Source organism: Triturus cristatus, chromosome 5_2, assembly GCF_964204655.1.
Source record: "Triturus cristatus chromosome 5_2, aTriCri1.1, whole genome shotgun sequence".
In the NCBI taxonomy this organism is placed as follows: domain Eukaryota; kingdom Metazoa; phylum Chordata; class Amphibia; order Caudata; family Salamandridae; genus Triturus; species Triturus cristatus.
The window spans coordinates 151558527-151579484 of NC_140588.1; positions in this window are offsets into that span (position 1 = coordinate 151558527).

Genomic DNA, 20958 nt, shown 5'->3' on the forward strand with positions numbered 1-20958 from the left:
ACCTGATGGTATAGTTTGGGACAAAACAGAATATGACATTTTTGGCACGTCGGAGCTTTTGAAGATTCCACAATAATTTAAAATGTCATTATGTGACTTTATTACCTCAAGTACCTTTTCTGATGATTGAGACTTCGAGACTGTTAATAATATGATGTCTGATCTAGAGATGTCAACTGCATTTACTAATAATGAATATTAGAAGGTTCATCAGGCTATGAACAATTGTATTGTTATAACCACTATGGTCATCATTTCTTGCATAAATCTGCAACACCTAGAAATGTATTTATGTATAACCAATGGGAACATTGTCCTACGCCACCAAAGGGTAGCTCAAAAACATTTGCAATGAAATTTCCATATTTTTCAGGGTTGAATATCTCAAATGCAGAGACATTTTACTTTAAGAATGTCAATAAGACAGGAATGAAAAGTATGTTAACGAATACCAAACAGATTTATTCTACAGCCTTTATTGCCCAACTGTCTAGACAAGGTTACGACTTTTGGAAAGACAACATTGAGACGAAAACTGTCTAGGGTACTAAAGATTGGCAAGTACAGGGAATAGAAGCTTTGTTTAGAGCCTGTATCATCCCTGAGCAAATTATGTTTTTGAACGACACTGTCCAACAAACATCATGCCTTGGAATAGCCAAGATAAAAGACATCAATACTCCGTCTATACCTGCACCTACAAGTGAAAGCACTACACAGGGGGAGGTCGACGTACATAATATTTTGCATCGCAACAGATCAGATCCTGAATGGAAAAAATGGTTGCTCTGGCCCTTAGACACAAACAACTGTCAAGATAGATTCCTGAACAAAACACAAGGTTTTACCTTTCATAGGCCGGACCCACAATATGTCCAAAGACAGCATCCGGGGCTAGTAAAAATATACAGTGTAGGGAAACTTTGCCTCGATCGGCTACAGAAAGCTACACTAGTGGATGTAAAACAACACTTAACTTTACTTCAAGAAGGCGCAGACCTTAGGGAATTCTTGCTAGGACTAAGAAAACCGCGTCAAAAACGTTTCATATATGCCGGTATCTACGCTGCTTATAATGAAGCATGGAAGGTCACCCAAGCAGAGACTGCAGAACGAATACGAGAAATTGATCGTATTAATTTAGAGAAATCTCTCTCTGTAGTAGACAATGGGTTAACAACTCTGTCGTCCAGGATATATTCTTTGGACAGCATTGTATCCTCTGTCATAGACATTATGGAACAAGACTTGGTCATGTTGCAACATGGTCAGTCACAGCTACGATCTATCATGCTATTAGCCTGGACAGTTCAAAACCTGCATTCTGGCTATGTGCATTGGCGTTTAATCAATACTACATCACTGTTTGCAGAATTCAATCTCACTGATAAACAGATCCAAATGGCACAAAGGGGAGCAGACTATACGGTGCCGAGCATTGAAAAACTGGAGAAATTACCATTCACAGTGGCAGAAAAACCAGCTACTGAGTGGATCATACATGGTAAGATTACTCTGCCTGTTACGACTTTCCATTTTCAGTATGGCCTAAAAAATATACCAGCAGGCAAATATGAAAGTTTGGGTAAAGAATACATCACGACATCCTGGGATCTACCTTACACACACAGATGTTGGAGTGGTGGACGTGAAGTGTTTCTTAGCGGTGAAAACTGTGAACACGCACTAAGTGGTTCTCTCCTTTGTCAGGGTATTAACTTTCACGGGGTCTGTGACGGTTCCACTACAAACGTATCCTGCCACCTGCGCGGTTCACCGGAAGCAGTGATTAATACAATCTTTGGTCAACTTTCAAATGGGAGTTACATTATGTTGAATGATCACAGCTGCTGTGGCATGCTGCCAGGTATCCCATATCTAGTAACGGTTACATCCAGGGTCACTTGCTGTATGCAAGTCTTGTTTCCACAAATAGACATAGTCAGGGAGTCGCCTTTATGGCCTTCACTGAATATCTCTTCTATACGAATTGATATTCTAAGCAGAATGAAAGCCATTCTTTTAAAAAAAACTGGGCTTTTGACCTCTGCCAAAGAAACCTATGATCTCCAAGTCGCAAGGACTTCTGCAGAGATACATACCCTTTTGTATACAAACTGCCCTGTGTGGTATTGTACATGTATTTAAGACCCTGTGTTCAGGACTGTTAGCACCTTTTCAAGCAGTCCTCGGAATTTTTCCAAACTTCGTGCACCCTGTGTTTGGCAGACTGCGGCACCTTTTAGCACTTGTTGCAGGGATACTATTTTTGCTCCAACTGCTACGATATGGCAAGCCAAATCACCAGCGACACTCAGTTCACCATGGAAAGAACTCTATTGGAGATGAAGTGTCGTGAGCGCATCGTCCAAATTCTGGGTTTACCTCGTCTACGAGAATTAAACACCACTTGGTTTCTGTCATTCAGACCAATCTGGCAAGATTGCATCTTACCTGTTCTACGCTGCCTGCTATGCGGTGAAGCATGTGTGCTGGACATTTGTCTGACACTCCTATCAGTCATGCCTACGGATATCGATACTCTGTTGGACCCGATAACGGCCCATGCTATGTGTTGTCCCCAGCGGCTACCAATCCTGATGGCGGCATTCATTGAGATCTCACAGACGCAACATGCTACTGCTGAGGTACGAGAGGAAACACCAGGCACGCAGGTAACATCCAATCCGGACATTGCTGATGCGTCCCATGCTGAAGGCAATAGTTTGCATCTATGTGCTGTTGATCTTCTACATGAGGTATTCCAACTTTCACCCACAACGGTAGACGACTTGTTGTCTACAAGTTTAGAAAATGTTATGTTTTCTCCATCCCCACACACTGACTTTTGATTCAAGCACACAGTGTTCCGGAGAGACTCTGAATTTGGCCTTCATTCTTTTTCAAACGTGCTACTGACTTTGGAACTTTTTCTATGATTATATTCTTTTTCCCGTCCCAAAATTGTATTTTTCATTTTTTTGGCACAGTATTCTGCTTATAGTAGAACTATTCATAGAGAACAGAATTCTTTGATAAAACTTCCAGGGACAGTATACCACCTTGTCATGAATAACAATTTGACTTGTGTAACCTGATATGAAATGGTTTTGCCCCTTTTTCTTCTGTATTTACGAGCCATTTCATCATATGTATGTATTTTGGTTCATTCATTTCGCATTCCAATGTGATCCAATGTGATCCTATGCTTAGAATGGAACATTGCCTTTAATATGTACAACACTTTATGCATAGCAATGGTTTTGTAATGTATTTTTACAACATATGTTTTAGATATGTTTTTAGCTTATTTTAGCAAGCCCATGCGATACTCTGTTTTAAGATGTGTTTATAACGTTTAGGATTCAGTAACGTCGTTCATACGAAACTGGAGTGGATGTTGTGTGCAGATTTAGATTCAGTATATAGGTTTCCCCGATGTATGCCCTTATATAGGTACAATTCACATTGCCCTTATTTGGACATTGTCTGTACAAACCAAATACAGGCATGGCCACCCACATCCGTCCATCCACGTCAAAACGAATTCTTGGAAAATCAGACCCTTAAGCATTTAGGAATTTCCCTAAGCTTGAATATTGATTACTCCAAGAACTCATTAAGTATGCATGAACATCTATTCCTTAGGGGCTCATTCATGACGTTCCTCTGCCCGACTTTTAAGTCAATTCTGGCATCCCTAGACACCGTCAAGGTATAAATATACCAGCACTTGCCCTGGCAAATTGCGGTTCCCGGAGGATTCGATCCAACCCAGACTAGGTGGTTCGCCACGGCAAGTGTGGAAGGAGGTCGAGTTCCAGCCTGATGCACTGACCTGACGCTGCCATCCTCCTCGCAGAGAATCCAGCTCCAGTGCTCTCTGACTTCCCTTGCAGGGGGTTAGACTATCGAGTCCAGAAAAGAGATTCCAACCTCTCTCATTCTCAGGTATGAAGTTAACTAGAACTTAGAGAAACTTTTGGCAACTCTTGGCTAAACTAAAATATAGCTAGCTATACTTTAGAAACAGCACCTACTTCAAACCTCGTACTGCACTTTGGTTAGGTACACTGGGGTAGAACAATTTAGAGGCATCAGATGAGTATCACATTTTAGCATTATGTTATTTATGAATGTATTTTGATTAATATGTGTCATAGCTACAAACCATGCTATTGCAGTATCATTTTATCTTACTGCTAACCTCATACATATTGTACTTCGCAGTCTGTCTTACGATTGTAGCAATTCATAGCTCTTGCATGAGAAATAAGACTATTCAATAAACCCTTTTATTAAAACACCTGTCTCTCTATTTCTGTGCAACTCTGTAGAAATAAAGCATGCACGATTGACTGAGTGAAACAGTTATCTATTGTTTCCACGATTCTGAGACTGTTCTGATTCTAAAGGGAAACAAAGTTGTCATGTTTATGCGGTTGTCAGAGACTAATCCCTTCTTATATATTCGAGAAGTTTCTAGTGACCTCTGAGTTAGCTGGCACACACAAGTAATTAAGTTTAATATACTCGATAGAGACATACTGACCTTAGTCCTATGTCAAATCCATAGTGTATGTTATTCCAATCCAATGCGCAGAGCCTATCAGGGATATAGGAACTACACTACAACGGTAGTTATCTGCTTTTAAATAATGAGAAATGCTGTGGCATGCTTTCCGTCATCCCTTACATTGTGACAGTCTCACAACATGTGGTTTGCTGTAAAAATGTACTATTTCCACCCCCACACGGAAGACTCGATAACTCGGTCTGGCCTTCCATTCCGACCTTGAGGGCAGACTTCAATAAGTTGAGCAGAATAAGGGCATTATAGTCTCAAAAAGAGGTTTCTCTCACATCTGCACGTGAGACATTCGTCCTTCATTTGGCTAACACCCGGAGAGAGGTGCAAGCCCTTCTTAATACTGACCTCCCACTGCATTTCGGTGCTTTAATTCAATGCCTCCCATACTACAGGCATGGCACATTTTTTTTAAGCTTGTGGGCTCTGGCATTGTGACTTCTTTCCAAACTATATTTGGTGTGATACCGGCATTTATTAATTCTATTTTTTCCAGCGTCTTCGGTGGGATGCCACTATTACTTGCCTTAGCAGCTGGAGTTCTGCTGTTGATTTGCCTGCTGTGCAATGGCTGCTCCTTCTGTGGCCCTACACATCCCAGACCGGCTGCAGATGCTTTGTAGCCGTATGCTTGAATGCTATGGTGCTCTGCCCCTGGCCACACTCAGTGTGGCTTATGGATTATCCTTTCATTTCGCATACTACACTTGCATGCAACCAGTTTTCACCTGCTTGGAATGTTCATTTGAATGGGCATTGGATCTTTGCCATTCCAATACGGTATCTCCTGCACCGGATTTTGATCTGCTAATAAGTCCGCTAGTGTCCCATGAGCAAGAGTGTTCCGGTGTTGGAATTATGGCCTGTGCGGCTGCGCTTGGAGTTTTGGCACAATGGGATATGCGTGCAGCTGCACAGGATTTCCTACAACGAAGTTACATCGAGTATCACGCAAGTTGTCCTGTAATGGTGCTGGATGCACCCATTATTAAGGAACACATATGTTCGTTCTGTTTACTTGACTGGATGGCGTCTCTTTTTTCTGACGATAACAATGACTTCCTCTTGGAAGCTGTTGAAACTTACTGCTCATACACTCTGATGGATTAACTTGGCTGACACCCATCATCTGTCGGATTTTCTTTTTGTATGTGTTACCTTTTTACAAGGTAAATTGTTTTCAAACATTTGTGCAAGATTTTATATTAACTCTCTTTGCTTAAATTTAAAGTCACCTAACGATGGATGCTCTTGATTCTTGCTCAGATTTCTTAAACTCTGTGTTCTCCATAAACCTCTGTCTGATAGCCTGACCAGGGGAGGGTGTAGTGAGGACATGGGATTAACTGCGGACATTGCTAAGTTAGCGTCAGTTAGTATGTGTTTGGCTGCCATTTTGCCGCTTTTTGCACGCGTTCCTACATAGCTCTGTTCTCGTAATTATTCTGCTTGCGCTTTTTCACATGAGAACTGTCTGGCTTTCACACATCTAGCTGTACACTGTGCTCCTCGTCTGAGCAGCGTGTTCAACGTCAAAAAACAATGTATCCTGTTGATTCACTTTGGTCAGTCCCACGCCCATAGACATAACATAGAACACAGCTGCAGTACTGAAACTCGGGTGCTTTTAATATGGCATTACATGCATGAAAAGGCACTTGGAGAAAATCATCCCAACGAAGAAGAGCTGTGCTTGTCCTGAGATGTAAATCCTTGCATCTACACTTGGAGGTACGGGGTCCCCCTGACAAAGCCCAGAGGTCTTCTATAATTATAATAAACTAGCTCATAGCACGGGGAGGGTGGTAAGGTGCTGTCATTATAATATGGTTTCCCCTTTTGTGCTATATGGAATTGTAACAATGCTGATTATATTGTTCTTATGCATTTTGCTGCTAGTATTGGCTTGTGTACTGCATTATAGAGCACATTAGTTAAAAGAAACATTTTAAACTATACCGTGTCACTGTTTACTCACGTTGTGGACAAGTATGAGTGTTTGAACGAAAGAGTGTTCTTCTTCCCGCGATCCCTGAGAGGGTCAGAGTGACATGTTCTAGGATGTCTAATCATTGGTAGCTTCGCTGTAGTACGGAGAACAAATGAGACACTATAGCTAGTCGGATTGGAGTTCTGGGCACCGAGGTGGGTTTTCTGGTACACCACTACACACCGAGTTCCTGGTTTCCTGCGCATAGTTCTGTGAATGTGCAGAATCCCTGCAACACTTCCCTAGGAAATGCAAAGAGGAACATCAAGTGTAAGGTGGATGGTCAGCAAGGCGGAAGGTCTGTCACTGTGACCAACCTCAAAAGTCCACTCACTCGCCCATCATCCTCTCCAGATTAAGCATACTGGGGATGGGTCACCTCCAAAATGGCCGACAAGATATGACCTCGACCGTAACATGGTCTTCCTCAGCCACAAGAGTACTACGGTAAGGACTCAAATAATAAATATTCTTACTTGGAACTTGGCAGGGATGCGCAAGACCCTACAAAGTCCATTGGCAATCGCGCTCCTCGAAGGGGCGGACCTCATTTGGGTACAAGAGACTAGGGCAACCACATCTAATCCCCTCACAGGCTATGCGGAATTCTACAAACCTGCTACTAAAACCAGTTTTTTCGGGAGACCTACTGGGGGCATTGCATCATACATAAAGCATTCCTTGAAGCTGAGCTTCACGGAAATAAATAACACCTCCAGCATGGTTTTAGCTGGGATCCTGAAAGGACGAACGTGTGCTGAAGGACCACAACCTATCTTATTGATCAATGTATATTATAACCCCCACGGGCAAGGAGCCACTAATAAGCTCCTTGTGCTGATTAAGCAAATAGATAATCTGATAACACAACATGCATCCCTGGAAATTATGATCCTCAGGGACCTCAACGCGCACCACCTCGGAGGAAGGAATGCCAACAGCAATACAACTAGGAGCACTGGGAGATTAAACTTCCTTCTACAGATGCAAAAACTAGAATCAGCGGACTTCTTATCCACACAACTCATGCCGGGTATAGTCCAACCACTTACTTTTAACAGTCAGACAACTATTGAATACATCCTACTGAGCCAGCGAGTAGGGAAGCTCATGTTAAGCAACCATGCAGCCCTTGTACTGAGTATAAAGACCTCAGCGGATAAACAATATACTGTTAGCCACCCCGGGCACTCAAACAGTGAGAAACAGCACAGACTCATGAGGAGAATCAAATGGGTGAACATCACCATCAACAAATTTGATTCATGGAAATCCTCATGGACCAGCTGGGTAACTAGGGCTACTTTTCCGGACATCATAGGGGAATGGGAACATCTTGCTACAGAATTAGCCACTCTGCTTCATGACAGCTTCCCTTACACCAAAAAAAGCATGGGAGCTCACATCCAAGGTTCAGCCCCACAGATCAAACAAAGTGCACAGCAATTCAAAAGAACATACAATAAAAAAAGCATCAAAGCATTTAAGAAGGAGCTGCAACTAGCAACAAAGGCCCACAGGTATCTTGTGTGGAAACTAAAACGGGAAGGCACTGAGGGGAAATGGATAGCAATTTTTGACCTGCTTGCACCGAATAAGTACAAGCAATTTTGGGGATATTTGAATAATCTAATCCACAGATCATCTAATAGAGGGAACCCGATTCCCGCAGGAACTTGGGAAGCACATGTGAAGCCTGTATACACTAGCAAACATAAACTCACAAATGTAAAAGGTCTCTTCACACGGAGGGATACAGAAATCGCGGAATGCAGGTTCTCAGAGGAGGTCCTAGACTCTTGGAGGGGCTCTTTGCGGCAACCTATATTTAAAAAGGATCAAACACCGACCCCAGGAATTATTGGATGATCGCTTTGTTGGATATAGAGGAGAAGGCATATGCAAGGACCATTCTGCAGGAACTAGCGAACTGGGTGGACTCAGAAGGCTTACAGTCATTTTATCAGACCAGGTTCAGACCATGGGCCTCCACTGTTGACAACATCACAGTCCTGTCATACCTAGCCCAACAAGTAGTAGCTCGCTGCTCTCCCCCAGTATCGCATGCTTCATAGATTACTCAGCAGCTTTCGATGGTATTGATAGAAATATCCTTTGGTGGAAATTGGCGTGCTGGAACCTCGGCCCGGGCCCACTGCATGCTGTTACATCTTTGTACTCAAGAACATTGGTAAGGATAAAACTCTCCATGGAGTCAGCTACAAAACAATTGCCACAGACCGGGGGTTAAAGCAGGGCTGCGTCTTGGCACCAATACTATTTATACTGTATACCGCCAACTTGGGCCCGGCACTACAGGGAGCCTCCCTCGTCACTCCAAAAAACGGGGACAATAAAATCCACCTAATGCAGTATGCAGACGATTTAGTCATCTTGGACCACACAAGAACAGACCTCCAAAAAGCCCTCACAGCCCTAGCTGAATACAATACAATTCCAAAAATATGCTAACAGCTAACGCGAGTAAATCCAAAACCGTGATCTTTAGGTGCTATCCAAACAAAAAGCTCATCAAGTGGCGCTTGGGCACTCTGATCCTGGACTGCGTGCAAAGCAACAACTACCTAGGTGCCTGGCTAAATGAGAACGGCCACCGTTCGATCCACTTACACTAACTACGGCTGAAAGGAAAGTTGGTCATGCACTCCCTCTGTAAGCTGCATGCCACGCTAGAAAGCATGGCGATACGAAGGGTTATGCAGGCCACACTGCTACCATCACTTAATTATGCACAACAGGCATTTTCTGGAATGCTTGTGAAAGATCTGGAAAAAATTCGATGATCAGCGTAAAAGAAAATATATCATCCGCCCACATTCACAAGAAAAACTTTAATCTGCCTAGCGTTTGACCTTACCCAGCAAAAATTAGAAGAATTGGCTATTTTAGCAAAATAGCATCACTTGGCAATCATGGCCCCTGCCAATTCTTTGAAGGCTGTCGTAAAAACAATTTTTTCAAAACCCAACAATCCTCGGTCCATCAAACTAGCAGCATCTAAGGAGCAACTGCAGCTAGCCATTGAGAACTGGGACCCGAGTATAGCAGATTATGCCACCATCAAATTAACTATAAAAAAAGCAGCTGCGTCTTTGCTCTCATACTCTGGGCATAGAAGCTCTTGCTGCCAGGGACTTTCATAAAACTCTGTGCCTCCCACAAATTCTACAAACAACTAAACATCATCTCACGCAGGCAGTGGGGAGCCAGGCATTATACAAGATTTTAGCTACAAGATGGCACCCACTCCCAATAAAAGAACTATATCCAACCTGGAAAGCACTTACAGATGTTACTGCATGCCGACTATGCAACTATAGAAGGGAGTCTCTAGCAAATATATACTCCTATGTTGGCCGGCACTGTGGCAAGCGCTCCGAATCTACCTCAGGCCCATGCGTCGCTTCCTGGGCACATATACTGCAAAGGATGCCATCTGCCAGATCTACACCTTGGACACAGTGAGGAAGATGGCCAACTTTGGCAAATTCATCTACCAAGCACGCTCACTTCTGAAAGAAAAAATGCCACACCGAGAGAAAGAATAACAGTTAGACATGCTCCTCCATAACAAAAGTCTACTCAGCAAAGATTACCTCCCCCAGGGACTCAAAGAATGAACTATGGTGAAATGTTATTTTTATAACTCAACCATACAGTCAGCATCAGCAGGCTACACACCCTTTTGCTGCCATGATTTTAAAATATGTCCATGTTTTAATTTACAACATATGTTTTTTAATCTTATATTGTAATGATTTTAAGTAGTCACACAATAAATTATTCATTCATTCATTCGTTCATTGACTCATTCACCTGCTATCGGGGCTTTTGCCTCTTAGCACTTGATTTCTACCAAACCCTTAAACTTGCATATCTATGGTTCTACAAATTAGATATTTGTCCTTTTGGTGTCAAATAATTTATTAATGTGAACTCTATCTTCCTACATTGGTTTTGGGTTATTCTTGTTGTGTGTTTTCACTTCATTGCTTTTTGTGTGCTGATGCTGCATGGATACTTTAAACATCTCCCCTACCTTTGACTGTTTTTGTGCCAAGCTACTAAAGGGTTAAACCCAGGTTAATTTAGTGATGGGGATTGTGGCTGTTGCTTGAAGAGGGCTCACACCCCCTCCAACCAACAATCCAATTTCCCACAATAATACTACATTCATAGTAGTTTCTCTCACACTGTTGAGGGCAAAATGATATGTAATATTATCTGTAAGATTATTTATAAAACATTTTATTGTATGTCTCATATCAAGGGTGAGGTCGACAGCATTGCATCAGTTGTGTAAGTTATAGTTTGCATGTCTAGTGTGTGATTTATGGATTTTGATCTTAACCATAACTTACGAATTTCAGTGGTTTTTGCTTTGAATTCACAACAATAACTAACTGTTTTTAACAGTGAATGTCTGAGGATTTTTCAAACTTCTCTTTATCTGATTTAAACAAAGTTCACCATAACATCAGTTTAATCTTTTTGTTTTCAGTGTATAGATATATGCATGTTATGAGTTGCAATGAAAAGAAAAGTGACCGTATAACACACGGTATTTAGAGCAAATACACTGATAAATGTATTCTTACACAATTATTACTACAGTTCAAAGCACAACGTCGAGCTTATTACCACAGTACAGCAAACCTGACATGAGAAAAACATCCCCGTTTGCCCTGAGGGCAACCTCTGCTGTACACAGCGAAAGGCTGTGCACAGTTAGAGTTGTACACTCAGAGTGGGTTGGGCACTGGACTTGAACAAACCCATAGGCCTTATGGCCAACCCACACTGTTAATGGCAGAAGGCTGTGCACAAACGAGGCTTGAATCGCATGGTGGAGCCTTTGCTGTAACTGGCTGAAGGCCAAGCCCTGTTTCCATCCTGTGCTGCATATGGCCTGTGGCTGTGCCCAGCTGAGGTTGGCAGCTCATGGCAGGGTGTGCACTAACCCTGAACAAAGATTCAGGCCCTGTTGCCAAACCCCCCAGCACGTGGCCAAAGGCTGAATCCCCCACTTTGCCAACAGCCCAGTAACAAAAGACAGTGGGGCAGATTTATGTTCCCTGGCGCATCCCTGCAAATCAGCATGGATGTGCCAGGGAAGATGCGTCACGAAAGTTTACCCTTGCGCCACAATAGATGCGCCGCATTTACAATGCAGCGCATCGTGGCACAAGGATAAACAGATGCGTGACGCATCTGATGGCGGAAGGTTGGCGCATTGCTGGAGTTGCGTCGCAAGCGCGACGCAGCTCCAGCAAGGCTCGGAGGTGCCCTATCGTTACAATGCTGCATCAATCCTTACGCCTGCTTCAAGCAGGCGCAGGGTTTTGACGCAGCATGGCCGGAAAAGTGACTGAGTGAAATCTTGTAGATTTCACTCAGCCACTTTTTGGAGGCGTTCCTGCGCCGGAACTCCCCCCCCATGCAGGTACGCCCACATGTGGTGCAAGCTTTACAATGCGACGCATCTCCCTAGATGCGTCACGTTGTAAATGGGGTGCAACATGGTGCAGGGTTTACGCCGCCGCTGCGTCACAAAAGTGATGCGACTGCGGCGTAAAAGTGGCGCAAGTCCGTTATAAATCTGCCCCAGTCTATTTAGAGAAAAACATGAGGCCTCTTTTCTGAAAATTGACGCATCGCTGCAAGAAAACAGCGATGCGTCACTTTTCCTTGAGCTCTCCTTGCGACACCTATGATGCGTCATATTTACTGTATGATGCATCATGTCACAAGGAGTTACAGATACGTCAGTGTATCTGACGTATCTGTAGGCGCAAAAATGACGCATTGCTGGAGTGTGTCACAAAAGTGACGCAACTCCAGCAATGGGTCATTACACATTGGCAAGTTCCATGTGAAATGTGCCTGCGTCAGTCTTACGCCTGCCATGAGGCAGGCGTAACATATTGACGCATTTGCGTCATAGAAGTGGTGCAGTAAAATCTCATAGATTTCCCTGTGTCACTTCTACGACCCTTTCTTGCATCGGAATGCCCCCCCTGCATACATTGGGGCAGATTTATGTTTCCTGGCGCATCCCTGCAAATCAGCAGGAATGCGCCAGGAAAGATGCGTCACACAAGTTTACCCTTGCGCCACCACAGATGCGTCGCATTTACAATGCATCGCATCAGGGCGCAAGGATAAACATGACGCATCTGATGGCATAAGGGTGGCGCATTGCTGGAGTTGTGTCGCAAGCACGACGCAACTCCAGCAATGCTCAGGGGCTGCCCATACCGAACATGCTGCGTCATGCCTTACGCCTGCTTCAAGCAGACGCAGGGTTTTGATGCAGCAGCGTCGGAAAAGTGACTCAGTGAAATCTTGTAGATTTCACTGCGTCACTTTTCCGAGGCTTTTTCCGACGCAACGCCCACCCTGCATACATTAAACCTGATGCAGGTTTATCGTAGCGCAGGGCTTTACAACGTGACGCATCTCCCTAGATGCGTCACGTTGTTAATAAGGCGCAACATGGCGCATGGTTTACGCCGCCGCTGCGTCGCAGAAGTGACGCAACGGTGGCGTAAATGTCTCGCAAGGGGCTTGTAAATCTGCCCCATTATACCTGGCGAAGGTATAATGTGACGCAGGGGTTTACAAAGTGACGCATCTATGTAGATGCATCACTTTGTAAATATGGTGCAACAAGGCTCACTTTTTACGCCACTGGTGCGTATCAAAAAGTGACGCTTTGGCGACGCAAAAGCTGCGCATGGGCTCATAAATAAGCCCCATTGTGTGGGGCGTTCGTTATGGCAGCGTTGAGTGCATTGCTAACCATAACTGGTGATTTTTTTTGCGCTTTGAGTCGGAGTTATTTTTAACTGTGTTGTGAGTGATGTATATGAACAAGCAATTATTTTTGACATTTGCTGATGCTTCTTGCTTGTGGTATAATAATATACAGTCGAGGTAAATGTAAATAGCTGTAAAGTATACAACAGACAGGAGTGAAGAAAAACCTTTGTTTATGCCTGTGTCATTGAACTCGTGGTGGAAAGTCATATCACTGCTTGATACTTGTTGTTGCAATGAAAAATGCTCTTCACAGTTAATCAGCTCTTGTTCAGATGGATTCAAAACAACAAAGACGCTTCAACTTTGCCCATTAAGATGAGGGATGCTGAAGAAAGTGACAGGGCTTCAGTCGGGAACAAGGTTGAAATAATAACAAGTGCTAGAATGTAAGAATTATGAGATATGTAAATGCAATAGTGAATAATAAAGAGTCGAAAATACCGGTCACATTCATTTTTTTGTGAACATTAAATGTAATGTGAGTGGTGCAGGACGTTGAAAGCTTAAAAGTCAATTTTCCAAGTGTCAGTGTTAAATTTACTGAAAGGTGTAATGGGAGCCAAGATGAACCCTGTGTTTATTTGGCAGGAAATGTGTGTGCATCGGGGAAATACTGAAATAAACACTTATTGATGTATGCAATATAAAATAGTTTTATAGTAATAAAATGAAATAACGTGTACTAATTTGGTTTCTATGTAATTATTTTATCCAAAGTGCCCACCTAAAATGTTTAGTACCGTACAAGAGGGTACTTTAAATTGGAACTACATAATCTGCTGTTAGAAAAGCTGGCAGGACAGCTCAATGCGTGGAGCACTGGCCGCTGATAAATGTAGTATCCTGGAGGCCATGACTCGGAATGCCTTGCACAGAACACTCAGCCTTTTTGGGGTCGTTGAACTGAGAATTCTATAATGAATTATCTGGTATTTACAGCACTAAGAAATGGCACAAATGCGGTGTGGAGCACTACGTCACCAAAAAGAAGTTATGAATTACTGTTTTTTTCCCAGTATGTGTCAAAGTATCTTGAATATATATAAAAACACTCGCCCACATGCACACACCCATACAGACACACACACACACGCACGCGCGCGCGCACACACACACACGCATGCACATATACACACAAACACATATATTCCCTGTAAAAAACAAAGGCTAAAGTGACTATAGTTAAGTGAGCATGTCAGTGCCAACATAACAATTTGAACAACAAAAAAACAGGCATTTACAAGCTGTAGTTTGCAGAGCTAACTATAACTTGCAACCCTGCCATGCACTGCTTATGACCACACATCTTACATCACTCATGACATGTGATATGACATAATTTATGACATCGCTGATGACTTCTCAAATAGCATCATTGATGACATCACTGATGACATCATCCAATGAGTGTGTTACTCTTTTTTGGAGCTTACATAGTGGCGTGTAACTACCATATTACTTCTCTATCTAATTTTGTACAGCTTGATTCCAGCTAATAGGTATGACTGTTTACCAAACACATGTGCTCCTTATACATCATAGTTGTGTAGAGGCACTGAACACATTATAAATCTTTGTACTTAGGAATAACTCAATGTGTAGGTGACAGTTGATGACTGAGTCTGGTATGTTCCACACAAGTTCTTTTGTTTGTATAGAAAATGTTTCCAACGGTTGTATGATGGAACCACAAATCCAATAACCACTCATGCCTTAACAATGCGGTCTAAACAACCACTGTGTCTTTTCCACGCATGCCTTTACAATGAATTTTGTTGTAAAGGTATGATTGGTAAAAGTATATAGGTAGTAAAGGTCTCACCCTAGCCTCCCTGGCCTGAGCCCTAAAACCTGTCCCCATCCCTGTAATCTATCTGCCCTGCCCTCAAACCTATCCCCTATCCCCCAGCCCCCACGATCTGAGCCTTAAAACCAGTCCCAGCTCTGAGCCCTAAAACTAGCCCCACAACCCTTGAAACCACCCCGTCACCCAACAACCACTAACCCCCAGCCCTACTTACAAATTCACATCCCAGTCCTTCCTTTCCTGATCCTTCCTTTTCCTCTCCTGCCCATCTACACTGCATCTAGAGCGCTGACTGGCTTAATCACGCATATGTGTGGCTAAGACATATGCATGGTTAAGGCAAGCGTTGTTCCGCTTGCATAGAAACTGCATGCGTGGCTGAGCTTGTGGTGTAATGGCCGTTTCCCATTTCCAACAGGGCAAATATTCTATGTAGATTTTAAGTATTGTCAGCAGCCTTGAGTATTTAGACAGAATCGTCCCAGCATGCCATTTCTACATGAGATAGACTCCTGTGCACCAGTTACTAACCTGTGTCCATGTGATTGATTCACTTCAAAGATGGACGTTCTGAAAAGTTTTCACCACAGTATGAAGGCTGCAGGTCGTATGACCTTTAGCACCTTTAGATCTAGTTTTTTTTTTTAATGAATAGTGTCTCTTTGGAGACGTTTTGCATAGAGTGAACATGGTTCTCAGTAAACTCATACTAAATAATACTCTGTAGGGTTTTTCTCAAGAGAGTTTCACTATCTGCAAACATTGTGGTACAGAGTAACCTCTCTCCATAGCTTAAACACCATTTTCAGTGCTCACTTTTCTAATCATGTCCGCTTCATAGCTCATTAGAGATTTGCTAGGATTTAGTACAGGCTAAAGTTTGTCCTTATTAGGGCATTAGTTATATGACAGGGCTTATGTCTTTGGAGTAAATTGGTTTCCAGTAGTACACAGATTGAACACCACATGCAGTACAAGTTAACCATCTATGGGGCATATCAACAACAACCGGCAATAATTATCTCTAAGCGCACTTAGCGCTAGGATAATTATCGCCGGCTAGCGTGAATTTTTATCGCTGAGATAGCGTGCTGTTAGCAACGCTTATCTCAATAGCGATAAAAATCCTCACGCTAACAGGCTAACGTGAGATTATCGCTGGAAACCCAGCGATAATCTCACTTTACCTTGTTGATAGGGACAGGCAAACTTAGCCATGATATCCTCCTTCCATAGGATATCATGGCTAAGTCAGAAAAATACCAGATGTAAAAAAGCAGCGTTAACCGCGGTTAGCGCTGCTTTTTTTGTCTCTAACAGGGTTAGCGGCATTCTTGATAATAGGAGAAATGTCGCTTAGCGACATTTCTCCTATTATTTTACTCTGGAACGCCCCCTTTGCATCTCATTAGAGATGCAAGGGGAAGCGTAGAGTAAAAGGGTGCTAACATGCAAATTTGCGTGTTAGCACCCTGTTGTTGATAGGGCGCTAGTTTTATCTCTGCTTTTTTGGCTTTTAAAGCCAAAAAAGCAGAGATAAAGCCCTTGTTGATATGCCCCTATGAGTGGATAATTGTCAATATCAGCTCCACATAAAGTGTATGATATAGGGTCAAAGTTGCACATAACAGAAGCTTGCTTCACCTACGGGGGCTTATATGTGTGATGACATTAATGATGCTTCTTATTGTTACGAGGTATTTTTTACTTACTTATATACCACTAATGCCATACTCCTTTATATAATGTGTTGAAAAAAAGCTTGGATAATGCCATTAGTGATGTTATCAATGATGTCCTTTCAGGTGTCATGAATGATGTCATAAATTATGTCATGGGTCATGTCATGAATAATGTAATATGCAAGGTCATAAGCAGTACATGGCGGGGGCGCAAGTTATAGTTAGCCCTACTAACTAGATCTTGTAAATGTCTCTTTTTTTACGTTCAAAAAAATTATCTTGAAACTGACATATTCACCTAAATATAATGTCACTTTAACCTTTGATTTTTCAGTGAATGTTTTTTTATTGTAAATTACATATAATAAAATGTCCTAACTATAACGCTATTTTAACATTTGTTTTTTCAGTAAATTTCTAGTTTTTTTTAGGTATGTAATATTTTGTTACCATACGTAAAGCCAATCATTGCTAAGCTTGGCCTTTGGTCATGTGTGAGGGAGGGATGGCCACAAACCTGGCCTGCAGCCAAGCACTGTGACCAACCTACCCACAGGCTGCAAACCGCACTCCCCACACAGCATTTTATTGTGTGCGGTGTGTAGTTGGTAGCAGGGCCTGGCTCCCAACCCCCATCAGACAGCTAACCACGCTACACACAGCCTTCAGCAGTGCATGGCAGGGGTTGGCTACCGACTCTGGCGTGTGCGCGTCCTGCTCCGAGAGGCAATAGTGACCCCAGGAATCCCATCCCTCAGGGCCAAACCAGATATATTAGGGGAAGAGGGGAGCTAAAGTGGATCTGGGACAAAACCATATATATGTGGGTAAAGGAGATACACAGCTCCCCTCCCTAAGCCTTATTAGGTCCCAGAGACCACATCCCCCATGTGTAAAATTCTAAAGGGAAGAGGGCATGCACCCTCCCTCCCTGATCCCTTTTAGGGCAAAATTCCAATAAATTGGGAAGGGGGCAATTTCCAAGCCTTTGTGGGTGCCCCATTTCGTTGACCAAACTTACTTTTAAATGGAGGGGTGCTAGTGCCCCCTCTGAGACAATTGTGACTCCGGGGACCTTATCCCCTGGGGCCTCTCAAAATTAGGGGTAGTCACCATGGCACCCACCAAGCAACACTTATATTACGGGGGTGCATGCTCCCCCGAGCCTCATCAGGCCCTTGTGACCCCATCCCCTGGGCCACAATCAGTTAAAAAGGGGAGGGGGCATGCGGCCCTCCTCTCAAAGCCTTCGCAGGCATTAGCACCCCATCTATCAGGGCGAGAGGTGGGTGTCCAAGTGCTGACTGAGGACACCTACAAACCACACGTTGGGCTCAAAGGAGGGAGCCTCAGGCCAGGCTGCCCGAGCCAGTTCCCTTCATGGTGTGAGAGCTGGCATTGCTCCTACCCAGAGTGAGCTGCTATCCCTACTTGCTCCCTCCAGGCGGGAGCAATATCTGCTTCTGCAGTCAGGGAAACAGAAGAGAAGTCTGCTCCAAGCCAACATGAGCATTTTTAAATCTCCTGTTGGCTGGGAGCGGACGGACCTTTATTGCCTGTGCTGCTGCCGACAGGGAAGGCATGTTTTCTCCTGTTTGCCGGGAGATTTGAAAATACTCCCACTGGGTGGGAGCCAACATGTGTTTCTCTGCCAGTACTAGTGCAGGCAGGGAAACTGCTGTTGTGGAGTTAAGCTCCCCAGGACATATAGTACTTGAGCCAGCCTCAGGGTCTTTTAAGGCTCATGGGGGGAACCAGGCTGACCCCTCCCTCTATAGCTAGGTGTGGCCCCTGGGGATGGGGTCCCCGGGGTCTACAAAGGCTCAGGGAGGGGGGCCATGCAACGCCTTTCCCCTTTGTGTTAAATTTGGCCTGAAGGATGGACTCCCTAAGGCCTATAATGTCTCAGGGAGAAGGATTGTGCATCTCCTCCCTTTAATTAAGGAATGCATCCCCAGGAATGGGCTCCATGGGACCTAAGGTGGCTCGTGGAGAGGGCTGCATGTCCCCCTCCCCTTTTTTGCACAATTCCGACCTAGGGCATGTGTTTTACAGGGCTGCCATTGACCACAACTGTTTTGGCTCCTCTGAGGCCAGGGGTAGCTAAGGAAGTGCCAGGAGTAGCAGGGAGAAAGTTAGAAGTTGGAGCTGTGACCCCTGACTACTCCCAATGATGTCCATGCTTTCTCAAGCTCCAGGACCCCATAATACTGGGACTGTAAGCCTTTGTAAGGGGAGGAGGGTGCGCAAACACACTCCCTGTCCCCGTGGACCCCTATATACTAGGTTGGAAATGTGCAAAAAAGAAGAGGGGGACCCTATCCATGCTCCTCTCCTCAAATATTTTTGGGAATGGCAAGACAATATTTTTGTTTGCTGCAATCATGAGGCAGTAATCACAAAATTAGAGTTTATGCCGTTCCTCTGTAATAGAGTCGGTAAAGTCAAAGGGCCCGATTCACAGAACAAACTTAAGACAAAATCCTAAACTTAGTACCATTTTGGTATTCACAGAATGCACTTACTACTTCTGGTATTCACAGAATGAAGTTACTACTTTTGCAATTCACAGAATAAACTTACTACTTTTGCTATTCACAGAATGGATTTACGACTACTAACTTTACGTCCGCACTCGGGCCGGAAATTCCGGCACGGAGGCGGGGCTTCCGGTCCCCGAGGGTGGGGCTTCCGGGCCAGAGGCGGAGCTTCCGGCCCGGAGGTGGGGATTCCGGCCAGTGGTGGAGATTTAGCCATGGCCAAAATCTCCACCTCTGGGCCGGAAGCTCCGCCTCTGGCCCGGAAGCCCCGCCTCCGGGCCGGAAGCTCCGCCTCCGGGCTGGAATTTCCGTCCCGAGTGCGGACGTAAAGTTAGTAGTCATAAATCCATTCTGTGAATAGCAAAAGTAGTACGTTTATTCTGTAAATCGCAAAAGTAGTAAGTTCATTCTGTGAATACCAGAAGTAGTAAGTGCATTCTGTGAATACCAAAATGGTACTAAGTTTAGGATTTTGTTTTAAGTTTGTTCTGTGAATCGGGCCCAAAGAGAAGGCTGGATCCAACTAAATCGACAATGTGTCTATGGTTGGGAATCCATTTGTTGGATTATGGTGCCCTCACACACCCTTTCAGGTGTCATGCTTCATCATCAGCTCCTGGTCACAACAGGTACTTTAGTTGAGTAACACTTATATCCGCTACACACTATATTTACCAGTAGCTTTTAGATGTAGATCGATCCTCTTCCTTGTTTTTTGGTCTTGAAGAATCACGAGCACATCCACTCTATGCGAGAAACATGTTGGCCCACACCTTTCAGCATAGGACACTCTAACACGAGACATTATACTTGGGCATTTTTAATCAGGGCAGGAGACGCCCAGAATAAAATGTTATTTTGTATCAGGCACTCCCAACCCTGTTTTAAACCACTACCACACATCTACACTATCCTGGTACCACACCCGCACTTCACCATACAGCAGTTGGATAGAAGATCTCCGACAAAGCGCCCCTTTTTCAGGGAGCCCATTGGGTATTGCACTGCCGACCCGACGAGGAGCAGCCCATATGATAAAGCATGACACCTGAAAGGGTGTTTGAGGGCACCATAATCCAACAAATGGATTCCCAACCATAGACACATTGTCGATTTAGTTGGATCCAGCCTTCTCTTTGACTTTACCGACTCTATTACAGAGGAACGGCATAAACTCTAATTTTGTGATTCCTGTACCTGGGGCCTTTGTTTATGCTGGACCTCCCACTCCCTTGTGAGTGGAAAAAGCCCCCTTGTCCCTCTCCTCTTGTATTGAGATCATGAGGCAGTCCCACACGCTTAAAATAAAAACAGTTGATTTTGGCCTCATGGGAGGTACCTATGGATTTCCCCCACAGGGCAAAGGTGTCCCTACCCTTCCCCTTTTACTATTTTTACATTTCAACTTCAGGACAGAGGACTAAGTCCCTGAGTCCTGTAATGGCTGCTACATTTTTCTCATGTTGCTGGCAAACAATCAGAGTGCTCAATTTTTAAAAGTGGGTTTG